This window comes from Copidosoma floridanum, unplaced genomic scaffold (assembly GCF_036245765.1).
Source record: "Copidosoma floridanum isolate Cflo_tuat_1 unplaced genomic scaffold, Cflo_Japanese_pri ptg000035l, whole genome shotgun sequence".
Taxonomy (NCBI): Eukaryota; Metazoa; Arthropoda; class Insecta; order Hymenoptera; family Encyrtidae; genus Copidosoma; species Copidosoma floridanum.
This window is the reverse complement of record NW_028321912.1, coordinates 2,244,860-2,253,385: the sequence shown is the minus strand read 5'-3', so window position 1 is coordinate 2,253,385 and position 8,526 is coordinate 2,244,860.

Here is an 8,526-nt window from a genome sequence, read left to right as displayed (position 1 = left end):
AACATGGACTAGTGTAACATCAATATGACTTCTAAAGAGAATGCTCAATAATAGAACATCTCGTTTACAATTGGATCCAATCAATGTAAAAAGTCCTTACTTGGAATTTGAATCTGAATAAAATTGGTACATCACGTCACTAGGGCACAAAGTACAAACATGAGCGCCCGAGTCGCGTCTAATGTTTTTCTTGCCTACGGCCCAAAGTGATTACAAGGGCGAAAACTGTGACACGAGGGCGCAAAGCGGCAGTTGCACTTTGGGCCCATGGTAAGAAAATGGTAGTTTTCCTACGAGTTTGAAAAGTCTTTGTTTGCGAACCGAGAGGTTTGTGGCCCGAGCCGAAGGCGAGGGACGTAACGAGGTTCGTAAAAGAGACTTTTCGAACGAGTTCCGGAAAACTGCCTTTTCGCCAGAGGAAGTACCAGCCTTCCAAAACCACCCCAGGGGGGAAAAAGTATTAAATCATCCTATCTTTGAACATTGTTTCGTATTCTAAAACATTATATCAATATTCGTATAATCAACAGAACATTTTCTAATACATCATCATTATCTCTTATTTTCCAAACTTTTATTTTACAACCTCGACCAAGGATGGCTGAAGAGGGTGGTAGGGGTTTTGTGGAATGACCCCCGAAAATCACCATGTAATGTATGAATATAAGAATATGTATATATATCGCTGGGTGCACTCCTATTTTGGTCACGAACGGGTGTGAGATTACAAGAACTGAGGGACAGATGAGATGAGGTTACAGCAAAAAATTGACAACTGACGCCCACTACAATGAGTTCATCTGAACATACGAGCTTGTCGTGTAGCTGGATATCGAATTGATAAAACCGACTTAGAATAAGGCTTACAATTTAAATAATAAAAATGATTAAAATGATTGAAAAACGGTATAGAGCTGGACAAGCTCATTAATCTAAATGATACTTTGATTAAGTTGTTGAGAAGAGAGAATGTTTGCATAACATCTTCAAAAAATTTTTTTTTTTTTTAATTTTAATTTTGATTAGGTGCAAAGTCTTTTTGAGTCTTTGAAAAAAAGAAGCGTCTCTTTTAAGTTGAGGTGATAACTTTCAGTTAATTTTCATATGTACATATTCAACTGATATCCACGGGAAAAAATCTGCACGTTTTGCCTTTGGTAAGAAAAAGAACATATGAGACTTGAGCACAAACATATAATAACCGTATCCTTCAAGCGATAATGTTTGTACTTTTGTGTCCTAGAAACATTATATAGTATTTTGTGATTTACTGCATCACGATAACCGTCTTATAAGGTATAAGGCCACAAAGGGCGAGGCTGCGGCTCCTGGTACTAAGAGTAAACTGAAAATGGTTTTTTTTTGATTCCTAAGTTTCTTGATTCTCCTACATGGTTTTTTTTACAAAATACAGTACAATCTGTCTGTGACATTTCTCATACAAAAATATGATGAAACTAAAGATGAATCCACTGATTAAAAATACAAAAAGTTGAGCAGTTTTAGAAAGACCTAATGATGTACATGAAACTTCTTTAGCAATGCTCATAGCGTCAAGACTAGCCTTCCTTTTTCGAGATATTATTCCATTTTCTCTGTACTTCTGGATACTAAAAAAAAATGTTGTTGAAATTCTTAGATGTGTGTAAATTTTAACAATACTAACTGATGATTTAAAAATTGAAGAAGTGGATCTCCTTTTTTTAAAGCGATCGATTTTCTTCTAAAATTACCTAATGGAATAGCTAAGATTTTGCAATAGTACTTCAGAATAAGTGGACGTCGTATATTGTCATATGTATAATGAGCCACCCTTTCATTGCATACCTAAAATTATATTAACTTAAAATAATTTATACGCTAAAAAATAATCCGTTTTAATTTATAAAATATTTTCAACTTTCAAGAACTTTTTAAAATCGTTTCGATTGAGTGTCACAGTTTATAACCAGATTAACACATTCTCATATACGCATATTCACATGCACGCGAGCAGTCATACACGCATTGTTACTTATTTTAAATGTATTGGTATTACCGTCAGCGGAAAAAAATTACGTTGTAAATTTTAATAACATCTTTAGAGTACAATTTTTTAACCCAAATAATTTAGATTTTTCTTAATATTTTTTATGGAATTTTCCTCTACGTTAATAATCGTTTTTTAGAATAGAATATTAAAAAACCAGGACAAAAACTGTTACCGCCATTCAAAATAAAACTTAAAAAATTTTATAAGAGAAAGTGTAAGAAATTGTTTTTAGACGCTATTATAAGAGCAGGTACATATATTTTATAAAATAATAAACACACTAACTAAATATTTTACATTACCTGCTTTAAAGCATCTTCTGAGGTTATAGGTAGACTATTTTCATCCTTTAAAAACAATTTCAATTTATCATTTATATCGTTCTCCGAGCTCTAAAAAAATGTTATAAGATATAAGTCTTAAGAATAATAAAAATGATACACTCAGTTGAAACTTTTAAAGATTACTGAGAAAAACGGTAATGGGTCAGAGTTTTTTACTACGATCAATTGATATGTTTTATCCTCTAAAAATTCACGTGCATTTTTAAATGGAATGTGTGGTATTGAAACCGCTGTGAAGCTGGTAAAACAGCCCGAGTACATTGAAATCATAATAAATGCTGTCAAATATAGTGATAGCCTTGCAATTTTTGATGATACGGAATTGAATTGTACATCTGTAAATTCAAAAAAAAGAAATAAGTATCGTCAGGCGATTCCACTATAAAAACAAAATTAAATTCCTACGGTTTGTTAATTTGTACATAACAGTACATAATTATCGTACAAGAGCAAAGTCAAAAATTTCGCCAACTCAAATAATGATACACATTTTTTAAGTTATTTTAAATTCTAGATTTTTGAAGTTATGCAAAATCTAAATATCTGCATGGATAGAAGTATCCCATACACGTGACGTAAAGAAAAATTGTTTTGCCAATTTGGTGAAAAAAAACACTTCCCTTAGCTCTTTAAAAGGTTATAGGACACTGATTTTGTCAGGAAATTTTTAACTGTTTTTAACTTTTCTCGGACGCTTTACTTTTTTTTATGAGCGTTCACCTTTAGGTAATAGATCTTCTGCAGGGGGTTGATATTTTTTAGCTCAAAAATTTATAACCGTAGTTCAATCGAGATTTATTGGAAAATTAAAAGGTACAGTCTAAATTTTTTTTTCCGGTTTTACTAGTCTAACAATACTTACGATGTGTTGAGACAAAGAGACAAGTAATAATCATCGGTATTGTCTAAAACTACATTATTCCTTTTTGCTTTTTTAGGAACTTTTAATTGCTACTTTCTTTCGATTAATCATAAAAAATTATGTCGGATGTGCCTTTGGTAAGAAAATTAGTGTTCGGCACACAAGCGTCATCCCATCATGATGTTAAAGTATTTTCTGTATTTTATTAACAAACCTTAATTAATAGTTTTCCTGTGAATTCTTGATGGACGAATATTCGCCATACGTTCAAAAAACTGTCCGATGGTTTAAAAATAAATCCTCTTCTATCGTTATGTAAAACTAAAATTACATTAAATAGAATTGATAAAATAGTTATCAGTATAACCAAGAAAATCCAAATACACCTACTTAAAACCTGCTTAATTAAAAGGTATAAAGAAATAAAGTATAAATATGTTGCACTATTTAATTTTTTTCACCTCAAGGTAAGCATTCCATGGAATTTCCTTGGTGTCCGGTAATTTATACCAAATTAAATCTTGATAATCAATGATTTCAATCGTGAAGTCATACTTATCTAAATTTTTGTTCGTTAAAAACTTGCCAGGAAGAATAATACTCTCATTCAATAATTTTGTGGAATCAATTGATATGTTCTTGACACTTTCATGTGATTCCTTCTTGACACGGAAATCGTTTTCATACTCAAGTGCTAATCCTGTTGTTGTAGCAAAATCATTAACGACTAGAGAATGAAGATGAGATGACTCCTAACGATGTCAAAAAAACAATTCATTTTTTAAAAATTAAATAATTGTGTTATTTGAAAATAAACTAAGTGCTTATAAAACAAGTTACCTTGGTAGTAATTTTAGCCAGAGCACCACTTAAATTTTTTCGTCTTTGGACTAAAGTAAACAAGTTATGTTTTTATGAATTGTACATCATATAATTTTTGTGCTCTGTATCATAGATTTTTCAATGAAGGTGGAATTTAAATAACAGCAAAACTTCGTGTCTAACATGATTTCCGTGTTTTGTGCGTTTTAGAAATTTGATGTTTAATTATTACTGCATATTCTTTTATGTCCGTTAGTTTTATTTTATAAAATATCAATCGTAGATTTGTGTTTTTTGTTATTTATTTATTTAATAACATTGAAACATAAGGCGAGACTGTCTTATAACCTCGTAAGTATTATTTTGACTTGATCTTAAGGATGCTAGTAGATAATCTAAATATCAGTTTTTTTATGAAGAGGCCAGATAACTGTACTGCGCGAAAAAACGGCTAGGTGTTATAATTTTTATTGTAGTGTATTATGCATAAGTATGTGTTAGACATTTGCTGAGTAGTGATATATAATATTTTAGGTGACGTCAGATTTTGAAAGTTCTTTCTTACAAAGCACAAAGAACTGAAGCTGTTTATTAAGCTTTTCTACCGTTTCGCTAATAAATACATTATTGTTTATTGTTCGTTCTGTTAAGCTATAAAACTTAAAATAATAATAATCTTCCAAGAAAATGCATCTTAAAATAAGGTAGTAGATTTGATAAGCTACGAGGTTGTTTTGGAAAAGTTTCTCCTTCTCTACTACGAAGTGGTGATAAAGAGTAGATACATATATGTTACAAGGAAACTAATGACTATGCATAGATTTACGCCTTAGAGTATACATGGTCTTTAGTTCGAACTTCAAGTTTTAACGCATTGTTGTTTATTACTACATCATACGCTTTACTTACATCTGTACCGTATGCGATTTTGCTTGTCAGTGAGCCCAAATTGTTGTCTATAAAGTGCATATATCCGTCAATTTGAACATTAACGTACCTCTTTACATTAACTTTCATATTGAAGTTTCGACTTATAAGTTCCAGTAAAATTAAGTTAAAGTACCAAAATCCACTCATCTGCTGGTACATTAACGCATGCTATAAATATGTACAGAAAATTTTTCCAACTCACCTAAATTTTGGTGCTGTTGTAAGGAACAATCATTTATAACATTAATAATTATAACAGCATGTAAGTTTTGGAAATGCTTCCTCTTAAAAAGTATAAAATTTCCAATTGCTAATCTGTACTTTCCGACATAAAACAAAGTAGCAACACTATATACAGAGTCGAGCCAAGGAAGAATACTCGATTTCTTCATAAATCGTGTGTCAGCACTGAAACATTCGATGTGCATGACAATTCAATTCTACTACCTTTTACTACGCAGCTCTCCTTATAATATATTTATAATAGTTCGTGTATATGTCCTGCGCGTGTTTTTGTTCTACATTTATTTGTCCTATGATCTGCCTTGGAATCAAGCGCTGACCCATTTGTAAGTATATCATGTTATTGATCGAACACTCTCTTTTAGGTGTTTGTATGAAATCACAAATCAGATATTTGTTGGTGTGAGTACTTTTTTTAACATGTAATGCCAAAGCGCGCGGTGGCTCAGTCGGCTAGGTCGTGGATTGGCACGCGGAAGACCTTGGTTCGTTGCTCGGCCAGTGCGAGATATTCGGGCAAGTACCTACCTCTGTGATTTTTCACATGAGCTTTTTCACCACGCAATGCTCCTCGAGGAGGGTTTAGGCGACCTCCTCGCAGCGTAATGGCCTAATTTTCCCCTACCCCCTCCCAGTAATGGGAGGCCCCCATCCCTCTCCCCTTCCTTCTTCAAAGTGCTAAGTGCCCATAGTAGTGCCCTTATTAAAGGAGCCGGACGTGAAGCACTATAATATAAAAAAAATTTTATATTTGTTATATCTATAGATATAATTTTAACATACAAGTCGTTGAAAAAGGGTGTCACCCTCAATAAAATCCATATTCAAAATTATTTCCTTATAGTACATGGCATAAGGAATAAAATGAGCCCTATTTCGAACGTGTGTCTCAAAAAAATATTTTTAATTAAAATGAGGGACAACAACAAGATATTTTTTGTGAATTTTCTCATATAGTACATACATACTTGGGTTATCTTGATTAAAAAATTTACGGAAAATAAGATTAATTGTTGCATTGCCGGAAACTATATCTTTCTATGATTTAATAAGCACATATTAAAAATTAGGTGAATTTACTGGCTGACCTTTAAAAAATAAATTCTTGCTGTCAGTGTTTTGATTGTTTTATTGCGAAGAGGAGGAACTGATTTTTTCGAAACGACGCGTCTTTCAAACGAAACGAGACTGTCACATAGTTGCATAACAACTATGTTCAATAAATCGTTTCCGTGTAAGTAAAAAAAAGATAAAATCCAAAGAAAAAAAATCGATGCAGAAAAAAGTCCATGCAATTTCGATGCAATATTAACATATTTCACTCGAGCGAGGTTAATTGTTTGCAATTAATTTGCCGTTACGGAGGAGTAAGGAAATACCTTTATCAATCTCTTAAATATTTGTTGCTATACGCAGAAAACAAAAAACAAAATTATCCTAGATAGGAAAAAAATATATTTATTTTGTCTGATTTTAGAAAGACGTTCTAAATGTTAAAGAATCTTATTTTAGAATCGGGAGAATGTCTGATTAAAATTTTCTATAAAAAATAACAAGAATCTACCTGAATCAATTGCAATTGTATACTAAATAATTCTTATAATATTTGAAACCCACAATTTTCAGACCAAAACACCTGGATGGCATCATTATTGATAAAAACCAGGTAGAAGCCTGGTCTAGTAAGAAAAAGTAATATGTAGCTGTTGCAACTAAAAACTGTTGCATGATTATTGAGATAAAATTTTCGTAACAGATAAAATAACAATGGTGATATGAGCATAAATCTTTTTTTTCGTCAGAATTGTATTATAGGATATTTTCTTTAGTTCGATTTAGTGTGCAGCACAAAAAAAAAAGGTATTTTGGTGCTTATTTTAAGCTTGCGGTCAATATCATGTTTCGATTATTCCGGTTTTTCCTTACCAGAGTAATGACCACGTGCTCATTAAAATAAAATAATAATGCATCCAAATATAAAAAAAAATACATAAAAATAAATGATTGGCTTGTGATTTTATTCAAACACCCAAAAGAGAGTGTTCGATCAATAACATGATGTACTCACAAATGGGTCAGCACTTGATTCAATAAACAGATCATAGGACAGAAACGCGAAATGAAAGCAGGTGCAGGACATATATGGACAATTCTAATACATTATAAGCAGAGCCGCGTAGTAGAAGGTGGTAAAATTGAATTGTCATGCACATTGAATGTATCAGTGCTGACACACGATTTATGGAGTAATCGAGTATTCTTCCTCGGCTCGACTCTGTATATAGTGTTGCTACTTTGTTTCATGCCGGAAAGTACAGATGAGCTACCGAATGTTTGTCGTTGGAAGAGGAAATGTTTGTACTTAATTTAATTTATATTTATAGACCACAGCTAAAAAAAAATTTTGCAATGTGAAAATTAACGTAGGAAGGTATACATAAATATTCGAATTGATCGATTAATGTGCTTTGCAGACAGTAATTTTAGCTAAGCAACATGTGAAATTGTATGCAGTGTAGATTAGTTAAGCGTATCAGGAATTATTGAAAAGTAACGCGTTAATATTTATGTAACTTTTGACTCAGCCTTAATTTAAAAATTATTTTACTTATTTACATATTTGGATTACATAAATACAAGTTAATGTGTACTTAAAATGGTAAGTGTATGCATAATTATTAGTTTCCTTGTAATGTCTATACTTACTCTTTGTCAATATTCAATAGTATGAAAGCACAAAGTTTTTCCGAAACAATGTCATAGTTAAGAATGATTCAGATATTTTTGGGACTCTTTCAACCAACTTATAGATAAATATAGGTATTGTATGCCGTTATGTTTCAAAAATAAAATTTTTCACGATTTCCTGTGATTATGCAAAAAAAATTGGACTCGCACAAAATAATGCTAAGGAAATTCAATCCATAAAAAAATATACGTGTCCTTGATAACAGATACTAAGACAAAATGATGTGTTTATTGTGAAATTTTTCTCAACAAATTACAAGTCTTGTATTTTTCTATATTTTTAACACTTTTTTCTGTAAAAGATCAAATGTTCTTTTACTTAACCAATTTTTTCTTATTTTCATTAAGACAAAGATATTTAATGCACATTCCTTATTTTATAACTGAGAGTCCGAACAGTTGGATTCGTGAATAGAGATAGATGATTGGAATAATTTTTGGTATTGTCTTCGGATGGTAACAACACGTCTCACATGATAAATATCATGCATGCTAGGGAAACGTTAAATTTTCGAGCTAAGGTCAAGATAACTGAATTTCGCCTT